The sequence below is a fragment of the Chiloscyllium punctatum genome, chromosome 31 (genome assembly GCF_047496795.1).
Source record: "Chiloscyllium punctatum isolate Juve2018m chromosome 31, sChiPun1.3, whole genome shotgun sequence".
NCBI lineage: Eukaryota > Metazoa > Chordata > Chondrichthyes > Orectolobiformes > Hemiscylliidae > Chiloscyllium > Chiloscyllium punctatum.
In genome coordinates, this window is record NC_092769.1 from 4805723 (window position 1) to 4818769 (window position 13047).

The following is a 13047-nucleotide window of genomic DNA, read 5'->3' on the forward strand; positions in this document are numbered from 1 at the left end:
CAAATTGCCTGGAACAGCAGAGCTGTTTGCGATTTTCCGCGTGGCACTGTCCCACACCACAGTTAATTCCCCGGGAGGCAAACCCATTTTACTTTTGTTTTCAACATCAAGACAGTGGGGGCAGAAACAGCATTTTAACCAGCTGCAGCATTGGAGTTAAACAGCAGAAATGGCAGTGGCGGGATTCGAACCCGCGCCCCTTTCAAGACTGGAAACTGGATCCAGCGCCTTAGACCGCTCGGCCACACTACCAGCCGAGCGCCCAGCCCCTTTTCTTGCATTTCCAATTGTGCCCCTGCATAACAACAGACGCAAAGTCACATGAAAAGGGTTCCATGATCCCTCTCCGACTCGCACAGCTGCTGGGATGTGCCCGGCTGCAATGTCAATGTCGCAGCAGATAATGATAGCCCATCAATCCAGACAAAAATCAATTTTAAGCTGAGTCTATCTTCTCGGACTCTTTTCAGCTACAAATGTATCTGTGAGTGCGTGACAATATATGTTCGCTTATGATTTGGTCAAATAACCATGAGCTGCTTGACATTACTGCAATTTCGATTCTTGCTTTGCTAAATGATTTCACCCATTGCTCGAAAAAGGACGACTTTCACGTTTACACGGAACACGAAACACGCCGGACTACAGGGAAAATGCACAAAGCTGAGCAGGCCGTGTTCCAAATCATACCGTGCAGCATTTATTCAGTCACTGTGTCTGTTTTGCAGAATAAGGGTCCCAAAGAAAGTTCTCTACCCTAAAACCGGAAGTCGCATTACATTCCGAGAGCGACAGATCACATTGTGAGGATGCTCTGACCTCGGAGCCTGTTCGAGATGACACTTTCCGTGCCTTTTACCTTAACCGTGCAATTTGCTGCAGAGATGTTCACTCCTGGACATGAGCCACATGGATACCAAGTGAGTCGGAAACCTGTGCGGGAATCGACGAGAAGCGACTCAATACATTTTGCTAACTTCCATGGTGCTTATTAGAAATGGAGTTTCTGTTCACCTCAATCTAAAAGGCAGTTTCTGAACATAGTAACAGAACTCAAAAGGTAATTACCTCACCCCACCGCCACTCCGGAAGAGGTGCTAACTGCCCTTGATTGCTTTTTGTTCTCGATGTGAAGAGCTCTCACGCCTGAGTCACCTTCACGTCTCTGTTTGCTGAGTGAATCACAAAGAAGGAGTTTCACCAGAGCTTCAATTGCCACACTTCTCCACTCGCCCTCTCCGTGAACATTTTCCTGCTCGTCAGTGATTTAAAGAAAATTAAATGGATGCGATGTCATTCTGTAGCCTCTCTGTCGATTCCTCCGTTACAGTTCCAACATGGCTTAGATCTCGGGGCGCACCTTAATACTAGCGACGCTATGACAGCACAGGTCCGGAGGTTCCTCTCAGAGTGTATGTTTTTTTTCATTGCTGTTGCTGATTGAATGAGCCACTAACGTGCGAACTGCTCCAAAACATGATTCAGGACCTCCGGTGCCAACTCTCGCGCGTTGAATAACGACAGACAGCTTCCAAATGAAGCCTTTCAGAGACGACTTTGGGGTACGTTTGACAGACAGACAAGTTCAGGAATTCGTGGTGCGCTGTGACACCAGCGCATCAGCTTCTTCCCTGCCTTTGAACCGGGCCGCCTGCGCAAGGAATGCAAATGCGGTACTGCTTTTCGTGGAAGGATCAGAACGCGGCAACTACACTCTCAAACAGAATGGCATATGATCAGAACCAGGTTGGAGAAAAACTTTATAATGCTTTGCACAGTAATTAAACGGAGTTGCCTTGCATTTCACTACGAGAGCAGATTCGTTCAAGCAAATTCGAAGGCAGGTTTGCAGATGGGAAAGCAAGCAAGGAAGCTCCGTTCTTGTGCATGTGAAAGGCTGCACTTGAAAAAGTAAGCAGTTTCTGCCCAGTTTCGAACTGGGGACCTTTCGCGTGTTAGGCGAACGTGATGACCACTCCACTACAGAAACCAGCCGGCGCCGCCGTCATGCAGCTCAGTGGCATCCAGCACTGAAAGTTGAAGCAATTCTACGTTTCACCTTTCTGTTTCCAATAGCTTGTTGTTGTCCAGCGGAATTAACATCTTGAAAACGTAAAAAAAAAACGTGAAATTGATGACAAAATATAGACAAGGATGTCGTCAATGTTTGGACCGTAGGGCGAGGTGGAATAAGCTGGGACGACTTTCCCCGCAGCATAACGGCTGCGACATTATCTTATGGAAGGGTTGTAAACTGAGTATTTATGTGTTTTACCCAAGTTGGGGTGAGTTGAAAAATCGAGAGCATCGGTTTAAGGTGAGTGGGCTGAAATTGACAAAGGACCTGAGGCACATTTCCCACACAGAAGGTTGTGCGTGTTTGGAATGAGCTCCCAGAGGAAGTGGAGGAGGCGATTACACTCAGAAAATTGCAAAGGTAATCGGATGAGTTTCTGGATAGGATGGGTTTAGCGGGATAGGGGCCAAATGCTGGGGAACGGGACTTGTTTAACTTTGGCTATGTGGTGAGCATGGACGAGATACACCGAAGTATCTGATTCCACGCGGTGTACCCCAATACCGTCGTGTTGCTTACACCGGCTTTAAAGGATTACTTTTTAGCAGAGCTTGCCGTCGCAGTCTGTGGCACAATCGTTTCGTCTGTTCGACTGCTCACGGGAAAGGTAGTATTGTGAAACACTGCAGAAACGAACGACTTCCTTACTTTTGATCCGACTGACCATACTCCGTGAAATTTTCCCAGACCCTCAGTTGAGGATTTCTGCTGCTGGAAGTTACCTCAGAAACCCTGTTAACTCGTAATGTACTGAGCGAATCGCAAAACAGTAAGCATTTAACACGGAACACAAACAAAACTGGCATGCCTAATGCATTTTCAGACACAGAGATGCATGAATGCTAAATGTGAGACAGTCCGAGGGCATGAGTCATAAAGTAATCTCACAACTAACAACAGGGCAATTCCAAACTACTCTTTCAAACATACTGCAGCCTTAGTGCACCAACACCTCCCAGACAATGCTGAAAAGAGAGAAAGAAAGAAGGGGCCATAAAAAGTGAATTTCACCAATCACAGTCTCGATGAGATTCCCTTTCCGTTCCGATGCCTCCAGGACGGAAATAAAGGAAATGGGAGAAATTCAATAACATGTGACATCGAAATTCATTGGATCGATTTTCCCATTGGCCAGAAAACCAAATAACGACGAGTCGAGTCACCACATTACGAGTTAACAGGGTTTCTGAGGTAACTTCCAGCAGCAAAAATCCTCAACTGAGGGTCTGGGAAAATTTCACGGAGTATGGTCAGTCGGAGCAAAAGTAAGTAAGTCGTTCGTTTCTGCAGTGTTTCATCACAACAGCGATGAAATAACAGTCTCCATTCGGTTCCAGTAAACGCACAAATTGGCTGGAACAGCAGAGCTGTTTGCGATTTTCCGCGTGGCACTGTCCCACACCACAGTTAATTCCCCGGGAAGCAAACCCATTTTACTTTTGTTTTCAACATCAATACAGTGGGGGCGGAAACAGCATTTTAACAAGCTGCAGCATTGGAATTAAACAGCAGAAATGGCTGTGGCGGGATTCGAACCCGCGCCCCTTTCAAGACTGGAACCTGGATCCAGCGCCTTAGACCGCTCGGCCACGCTACCAGCCGACCGCACAGCCCCTTTTCTTGCATTTCCAATTGTGCCCCTGCATAACAACAGACGCAAAGTCACATGAAAAGGGTTCCATGATCCCTCTCCGACTCGCACAGCTGCTGGGATGTGCCCGGCTACAATGTCAATTTCGCAGCAGATAATGATAGCCCATCAATCCAGACAAAAATCAATGGTAAGCTGAGTCTATCTTCTCAGACTCTTTTCAGCTACATATGTATCTGTGAGTGCGTGACAATATATGTTCGCTTATGATTTGGTCAAATAACCATGAGCTGCTTGACATTACTGCAATTTCGATTCTTGCTCTGCTAAATGATTTCACCCATTGCTCGAAACAGGACGACTTTCACGTTTACACGGAACACGAAACACGCCGGACTACAGGGAAAATGCACAAAGCTGAGCAGGCCGTGTTCCAAATCATACCGTGCAGCATTTATTCAGTCACTGTGTCTGTTTTGCAGAATAAGGGTCCCAAAGAAAGTTCTCTACCCTAAAACCGGAAGTCGCATTACATTCCGAGAGCGACAGATCACATTGTGAGGATGCTCTGACCTCGGAGCCTGTTCGAGATGACACTTTCCGTGCCTTTTACCTTAAACGGGCAATTTGCTGCAGAGATGTTCACTCCTGGACACGAGCCACATGGATACCAACTGAGTCGGAAACCTGTGCGGGAATCGACGAGAAGCGACTCAATACATTTTGCTAACTTCCATGGTGCTTCTTAGAAATGGAGTTTCTGTTCACCTCAATCTAAAAGGCAGTTTCTGAACATAGTAACAGAACTCAAAAGGTAATTACCTCACCCCACCCCCACTCCGGAAGAGGTGCTAACTGCCCTTGATTGCTTTTTGTTCTCGATGTGAAGAGCTCTCACGCCTGAGTCACCTTCACGTCTCTGTTTGCTGAGTGAATCACAAAGAAGGAGTTTCACCAGAGCTTCAATTGCCACACTTCTCCACTCGCCCTCCCCGTGAACATTTTCCTGCTCGTCAGTGATTGAAAGAAAATTAAATGGATGCGATGCCATTCTGTAGCCTCTCTGTCGATTGCTCCGTTTCAGTTCCAACATGGCTTAGATCTCGGGGCGCACCTTAATACTAGCGACGCTATGACAGCACAGGTCCGGAGGTTCCTCTCAGAGTGTATGTTTGTTTCATTGCTGTTGCTGATTGAATGAGCCACTAACGTGCGAACTGCTCCAAAACATGATTCAGGACCTCCGGTGCCAACTCTCGCGCGTTGAATAACGACAGACAGCTTCCAAATGAAGCCTTTCAGAGACGACTTTGGGGTACGGTTGACAGACAGACAAGTTCAGGAATTCGTGGTGCGCTGTGACACCAGCGCATCAGCTTCTTCCCTGCCTTTGAACCGGGCCGCCTGCGCAAGGAATGCAAATGCGGTACTGCTTTTCGTGGAAGGATCAGAACGCGGCAACTACACTCTCAAACAGAATGGCATATGATCAGAACCAGGTTGGAGAAAAACTTTATAATGCTTTGCACAGTAATTAAACGGAGTTGCCTTGCATTTCACTACGAGAGCAGATTCGTTCAAGCAAATTCGAAGGCAGGTTTGCAGATGGGAAAGCAAGCAAGGAAGCTCCGTTCTTGTGCATGTGAAAGGCTGCACTTGAAAAACAAAGCAGTTTCTGCCCAGTTTCGAACTGGGGACCTTTCGCGTGTTAGGCGAACGTGGTGACCACTACACTACAGAAACCAGCCGGCGCCGCCGTTATGCAGCTCAGTGGCATCCAGCACTGAAAGTTGAAGCAATTCTACGTTTCACCTTTCTGTTTCCAATAGCTTGTTGTTGTCCAGCGTAATTAACATCTTGAAAACGTTAAAAAAGCACGTGAAATTGATGACAAAATATAGACAAGGATGTCATCAATGTTTGGACCGTAGTGCGAGGTGGAATAAGCTGGGACGACTTTCCCCGCAGCATAACGGCTGCGACATGATCTTATGGAAGGGTTGTAAACTGAGTATTTATGTGTTTTATCCACATTGGGGTGAGTTGAAAAATCGAGAGCATCGGTTTAAGGTGAGTGGGCTGAAATTGACAAAGGACCTGAGGCACATTTCCCACACAGAAGGTTGTGCGTGTTTGGAATGAGCTCCCAGAGGAAGTGGAGGAGGCGACTACACTCAGAAAATTGCAAAGGTAAGCGGATGAGTTTCTGGATAGGATGGGTTTAGCGGGATAGGGGCCAAATGCTGGGGAACGGGACTTGTTTAACTTTGGCTATGTGGTGAGCATGGACGAGATACACCGAAGTATCTGATTCCACGCGGTGTACCCCAATACCGTCGTGTTGCTTACACCGGCTTTAAAGGCTTACTTTTTAGCAGAGCTTGCCGTCGCAGTCTGTGGCACAATCGTTTCGTCTGTTCGACTGCTCACGGGAAAGGTAGTATTGTGAAACACTGCAGAAACGAACGACTTCCTTACTTTTGATCCGACTGACCATACTCCGTGAAATTTTCCCAGACCCTCAGTTGAGGATTTCTGCTGCTGGAAGTTACCTCAGAAACCCTGTTAACTCGTAATGTACTGAGCGAATCGCAAAACAGTAAGCATTTAACACGGAACACAAACAAAACTGGCATGCCTAATGCATTTTCAGACACAGAGATGCATGAATGCTAAATGTGAGACAGTCCGAGGGCATGAGTCATAAAGTAATCTCACAACTAACAACAGGGCAATTCCAAACTACTCTTTCAAACATACTGCAGCCTTAGTGCACCAACACCTCCCAGACAATGCTGAAAAGAGAGAAAGAAAGAACATAATAAGAAGGGGCCATAAAAAGTGAATTTCACCAATCACAGTCTCGATGAGATTCCCTTTCCGTTCCGATGCCTCCAGGACGGAAATAAAGGAAATGGGAGAAATTCAATAACATGTGACATCGAAATTCATTGGATCGATTTTCCCATTGGCCAGAAAACCAAATAACGACGAGTCGAGTCACCACATTACGAGTTAACAGGGTTTCTGAGGTAACTTCCAGCAGCAAAAATCCTCAACTGAGGGTCTGGGAAAATTTCACGGAGTATGGTCAGTCGGAGCAAAAGTAAGTAAGTCGATCGTTTCTGCAGTGTTTCATCACAACAGCGATGAAATAACAGTCTCCATTCGGTTCCAGTAAACGCACAAATTGGCTGGAACAGCAGAGCTGTTTGCGATTTTCCGCGTGGCACTGTCCCACACCACAGTTAATTCCCCGGGAAGCAAACCCATTTTACTTTTGTTTTCAACATCAATACAGTGGGGGCGGAAACAGCATTTTAACAAGCTGCAGCATTGGAGTTAAACAGCAGAAATGGCAGTGGCGGGATTCGAACCCGCGCCCCTTTCAAAACTGGAACCTGGATCCAGCGCCTTAGACCGCTCGGCCACACTACCAGCCGACCGCGCAGCCCCTTTTCTTGCATTTCCAATTGTGCCCCTGCATAACAACAGACGCAAAGTCACATGAAAAGGGTTCCATGATCCCTCTCCGACTCGCACAGCTGCTGGGATGTGCCCGGCTACAATGTCAATTTCGCAGCAGATAATGATAGCCCATCAATCCAGACAAAAATCAATGGTAAGCTGAGTCTATCTTCTCAGACTCTTTTCAGCTACATATGTATCTGTGAGTGCGTGACAATATATGTTCGCTTATGATTTGGTCAAATAACCATGAGCTGCTTGACATTACTGCAATTTCGATTCTTGCTCTGCTAAATGATTTCACCCATTGCTCGAAACAGGACGACTTTCACGTTTACACGGAACACGAAACAAGCCGGACTACAGGGAAAATGCACAAAGCTGAGCAGGCCGTGTTCCAAATCATACCGTGCAGCATTTATTCAGTCACTGTGTCTGTTTTGCAGAATAAGGGTCCCAAAGAAAGTTCTCTACACTAAAACCGGAAGTCGCATTACATTCCGAGAGCGACAGATCACATTGTGAGGATGCTCTGACCTCGGAGCCTGTTCGAGATGACACTTTCCGTGCCTTTTACCTTAACCGTGCAATTTGCTGCAGAGATGTTCACTCCTGGACATGAGCCACATGGATACCAAGTGAGTCGGAAACCTGTGCGGGAATCGACGAGAAGCGACTCAATACATTTTGCTAACTTCCAAGGTGCTTCTTAGAAATGGAGTTTGTGTTCACCTCAATCTAAAAGGCAGTTTCTGAACATAGTAACAGAACTCAAAAGGTAATTACCTCACCCCACCGCCACTCCGGAAGAGGTGCTAACTGCCCTTGATTGCTTTTTGTTCTCGATGTGAAGAGCTCTCACGCCTGAGTCACCTTCACGTCTCTGTTTGCTGAGTGAATCACAAAGAAGGAGTTTCACCAGAGCTTCAATTGCCACACTTGTCCACTCGCCCTCCCCGTGAACATTTTCCTGCTCGTCAGTGATTGAAAGAAAATTAAATGGATGCGATGTCATTCTGTAGCCTCTCTGTCGATTCCTCCGTTTCAGTTCCAACATGGCTTAGATCTCGGGGCGCACCTTAATACTAGCGACGCTATGACAGCACAGGTCCGGAGGTTCCTCTCAGAGTGTATGTTTGTTTCATTGCTGTTGCTGATTGAATGAGCCACTAACGTGCGAACTGCTCCAAAACATGATTCAGGACCTCCGGTGCCAACTCTCGCGCGTTGAATAACGACAGACAGCTTCCAAATGAAGCCTTTCAGAGACGACTTTGGGGTACGTTTGACAGACAGACAAGTTCAGGAATTCGTGGTGCGCTGTGACACCAGCGCATCAGCTTCTTCCCTGCCTTTGAACCGGGCCGCCTGCGCAAGGAATGCAAATGCGGTACTGCTTTTCGTGGAAGGATCAGAACGCGGCAACTACACTCTCAAACAGAATGGCATATGATCAGAACCAGGTTGGAGAAAAACTTTATAATGCTTTGCACAGTAATTAAACGGAGTTGCCTTGCATTTCACTACGAGAGCAGATTCGTTCAAGCAAATTCGAAGGCAGGTTTGCAGATGGGAAAGCAAGCAAGGAAGCTCCGTTCTTGTGCATGTGAAAGTCTGCACTTGAAAAACAAAGCAGTTTCTGCCCAGTTTCGAACTGGGGACCTTTCGCGTGTTAGGCGAACGTGATGACCACTACACTACAGAAACCAGCCGGCGCCGCCGTTATGCAGCTCAGTGGCATCCAGCACTGAAAGTTGAAGCAATTCTACGTTTCACCTTTCTGTTTCCAATAGCTTGTTGTTGTCCAGCGTAATTAACATCTTGAAAACGTAAAAAAAAAACGTGAAATTGATGACAAAATATAGACAAGGATGTCGTCAATGTTTGGACCGTAGGGCGAGGTGGAATAAGCTGGGACGACTTTCCCCGCAGCATAACGGCTGTGACATGATCTTATGGAAGGGTTGTAAACTGAGTATTTATGTGTTTTACCGAAGTTGGGGTGAGTTGAAAAATCGAGAGCATCGGTTTAAGGTGAGTGGGCTGAAATTGACAAAGGACCTGAGGCACATTTCCCACACAGAAGGTTGTGCGTGTTTGGAATGAGCTCCCAGAGGAAGTGGAGGAGGCGATTACACTCAGAAAATTGCAAAGGTAATCGGATGAGTTTCTGGATAGGATGGGTTTAGCGGGATAGGGGCCAAATGCTGGGGAACGGGACTTGTTTAACTTTGGCTATGTGGTGAGCATGGACGAGATACACCGAAGTATCTGATTCCACGCGGTGTACCCCAATACCGTCGTGTTGCTTACACCGGCTTTAAAGGATTACTTTTTAGCAGAGCTTGCCGTCGCAGTCTGTGGCACAATCGTTTCGTCTGTTCGACTGCTCACGGGAAAGGTAGTATTGTGAAACACTGCAGAAACGAACGACTTCCTTACTTTTGATCCGACTGACCATACTCCGTGAAATTTTCCCAGACCCTCAGTTGAGGATTTCTGCTGCTGGAAGTTACCTCAGAAACCCTGTTAACTCGTAATGTATGAGTGAATCGCAAAACAGTAAGCATTTAACACGGAACACAAACAAAACTGGCATGCCTAATGCATTTTCAGACACAGAGATGCATGAATGCTAAATGTGAGACAGTCCGAGGGTATGAGTCATAAAGTAATCTCACAACTAACAACAGGGCAATTCCAAACTACTCTTTCAAACATACTGCAGCCTTAGTGCACCAACACCTCCCAGACAATGCTGAAAAGAGAGAAAGAAAGAACATAATAAGAAGGGGCCATAATAAGTGAATTTCACCAATCACAGGCTCGATGAGATTGCCTTTCCGTTCCGATGCCTCCAGGACGGAAATAAAGGAAATGGGAGAAATTCAATAACATGTGACATCGAAATTCATTGGATAGATTTTCCCATTGGCCAGAAAACCAAATAACGACGAGTCGAGTCACCACATTACGAGTTAACAGGGTTTCTGAGGTAACTTCCAGCAGCAAAAATCCTCAACTGAGGGTCTGGGAAAATTTCACGGAGTATGGTCAGTCAGAGCAAAAGTAAGGAAGTCGTTCGTTTCTGCAGTGTTTCATCACAACAGCGATGAAATAACAGTCTCCATTCGGTTCCAGTAAACGCACAAATTGGCTGGAACAGCAGAGCTGTTTGCGATTTTCCGCGTGGCACTGTCCCACACCACAGTTAATTCCCCGGGAAGCAAACCCATTTTACTTTTGTTTTCAACATCAATACAGTGGGGGCGGAAACAGCATTTTAACAAGCTGCAGCATTGGAGTTAAACAGCAGAAATGGCAGTGGCGGGATTCGAACCCGCGCCCCTTTCAAGACTGGAACCTGGATCCAGCGCCTTAGACCGCTCGGCCACACGACCAGCCGTCCGCGCAGTCCCTTTTCTTGCATTTCCAATTGTGCCCCTGCATAACAACAGACGCAAAGTCACATGAAAAGGGTTCCATGATCCCTCTCCGACTCGCACAGCTGCTGGGATGTGCCCGGCTACAATGTCAATTTCGCAGCAGATAATGATAGCCCATCAATCCAGACAAAAATCAATGGTAAGCTGAGTCTATCTTCTCAGACTCTTTTCAGCTACATATGTATCTGTGAGTGCGTGACAATATATGTTCGCTTATGATTTGGTCAAATAACCATGAGCTGCTTGACATTACTGCAATTTCGATTCTTGCTTTGCTAAATGATTTCACCCATTGCTCGAAAAAGGACGACATTCACGTTTACACGGAACACGAAACAAGCCGGACTACAGGGAAAATGCACAAAGCTGAGCAGGCCGTGTTCCAAATCATACCGTGCAGCATTTATTCAGTCACTGTTTCTGTTTTGCAGAATAAGGGTCCCAAAGAAAGTTCTCTACCCTAAAACCGGAAGTCGCATTACATTCCGAGAGCGACAGATCACATTGTGAGGATGCTCTGCCCTCGGAGCCTGTTCGAGATGACACTTTCCGTGCCTTTTACCTTAACCGTGCAATTTGCTGCAGAGATGTTCACTCCTGGACATGAGCCACATGGATACCAAGTGAGTCGGAAACCTGTGCGGGAATCGACGAGAAGCGACTCAATACATTTTGCTAACTTCCATGGTGCTTCTTAGAAATGGAGTTTCTGTTCACCTCAATCTAAAAGGCAGTTTCTGAACATAGTAACAGAACTCAAAAGGTAATTACCTCACCCCACCGCCACTCCGGAAGAGGTGCTAACTGCCCTTGATTGCTTTTTGTTCTCGATGTGAAGAGCTCTCACGCCTGAGTCACCTTCACGTCTCTGTTTGCTGAGTGAATCACAAAGAAGGAGTTTCACCAGAGCTTCAATTGCCACACTTCTCCACTCGCCCTCCCCGTGAACATTTTCCTGCTCGTCAGTGATTTAAAGAAAATTAAATGGATGCGATGTCATTCTGTAGCCTCTCTGTCGATTCCTCCGTTTCAGTTCCAACATGGCTTAGATCTCGGGGCGCACCTTAATACTAGCGACGCTATGACAGCACAGGTCCGGAGGTTCCTCTCAGAATGTATGTTTGTTTCATTGCTGTTGCTGATTGAATGAGCCACTAACGTGCGAACTGCTCCAAAACATGATTCAGGACCTCCGGTGCCAACTCTCGCGCGTTGAATAACGACAGACAGCTTCCAAATGAAGCCTTTCAGAGACGACTTTGGGGTACGTTTGACAGACAGACAATTTCAGGAATTCGTGGTGCGCTGTGACACCAGCGCATCAGCTTCTTCCCTGCCTTTGAACCGGGCCGCCTGCGCAAGGAATGCAAATGCGGTACTGCTTTTCGTGGAAGGATCAGAACGCGGCAACTACACTCTCAAACAGAATGGCATATGATCAGAACCAGGTTGGAGAAAAACTTTATAATGCTTTGCACAGTAATTAAACGGAGTTGCCTTGCATTTCACTACGAGAGCAGATTCGTTCAAGCAAATTCGAAGGCAGGTTTGCAGATGGGAAAGCAAGCAAGGAAGCTCCGTTCTTGTGCATGTGAAAGTCTGCACTTGAAAAACAAAGCAGTTTCTGCCCAGTTTCGAACTGGGGACCTTTCGCGTGTTAGGCGAACGTGATGACCACTACACTACAGAAACCAGCCGGCGCCGCCGTTATGCAGCTCAGTGGCATCCAGCACTGAAAGTTGAAGCAATTCTACGTTTCACCTTTCTGTTTCCAATAGCTTGTTATTGTCCAGCGTAATTAACATCTTGAAAACGTAAAAAAAAAACGTGAAATTGATGACAAAATATAGACAAGGATGTCGTCAATGTTTGGACCGTAGGGCGAGGTGGAATAAGCTGGGACGACTTTCCCCGCAGCATAACGGCTGTGACATGATCTTATGGAAGGGTTGTAAACTGAGTATTTATGTGTTTTACCGAAGTTGGGGTGAGTTGAAAAATCGAGAGCATCGGTTTAAGGTGAGTGGGCTGAAATTGACAAAGGACCTGAGGCACATTTCCCACACAGAAGGTTGTGCGTGTTTGGAATGAGCTCCCAGAGGAAGTGGAGGAGGCGATTACACTCAGAAAATTGCAAAGGTAATCGGATGAGTTTCTGGATAGGATGGGTTTAGCGGGATAGGGGCCAAATGCTGGGGAACGGGACTTGTTTAACTTTGGCTATGTGGTGAGCATGGACGAGATACACCGAAGTATCTGATTCCACGCGGTGTACCCCAATACCGTCGTGTTGCTTACACCGGCTTTAAAGGATTTGATCCGACTGACCATACTCCGTGAAATTTTCCCAGACCCTCAGTTGAGGATTTCTGCTGCTGGAAGTTACCTCAGAAACCCTGTTAACTCGTAATGTACTGAGTGAATCGCAAAACAGTAAGCATTTAACACGGAACACAAACAAAACT

General features: G+C 46.6%; 5 non-coding genes across 5 annotated transcripts; all 5 read right to left on the minus strand.

Moving 5' to 3' along the window:
* Positions 1-170: 170 nt before the first annotated feature.
* On the minus strand, positions 171-252 carry trnal-cag (transfer RNA leucine (anticodon CAG)). The gene has a single exon. It is a non-coding gene; the product is annotated as a tRNA-Leu (tRNA).
* A 6772-nt stretch (positions 253-7024) lies between these two features.
* Positions 7025-7106, minus strand: trnal-cag (transfer RNA leucine (anticodon CAG)). Its single transcript has one exon. It is a non-coding gene; the product is annotated as a tRNA-Leu (tRNA).
* A 1664-nt stretch (positions 7107-8770) lies between these two features.
* On the minus strand, positions 8771-8843 carry trnav-aac (transfer RNA valine (anticodon AAC)). Its single transcript has one exon. It is a non-coding gene; the product is annotated as a tRNA-Val (tRNA).
* A 1612-nt stretch (positions 8844-10455) lies between these two features.
* Positions 10456-10537, minus strand: trnal-cag (transfer RNA leucine (anticodon CAG)). The gene has a single exon. It is a non-coding gene; the product is annotated as a tRNA-Leu (tRNA).
* Positions 10538-12201: 1664 nt separating this feature from the next.
* trnav-aac (transfer RNA valine (anticodon AAC)) lies at positions 12202-12274 on the minus strand. The gene has a single exon. It is a non-coding gene; the product is annotated as a tRNA-Val (tRNA).
* Between the last annotated feature and the right edge of the window lie 773 nt (positions 12275-13047).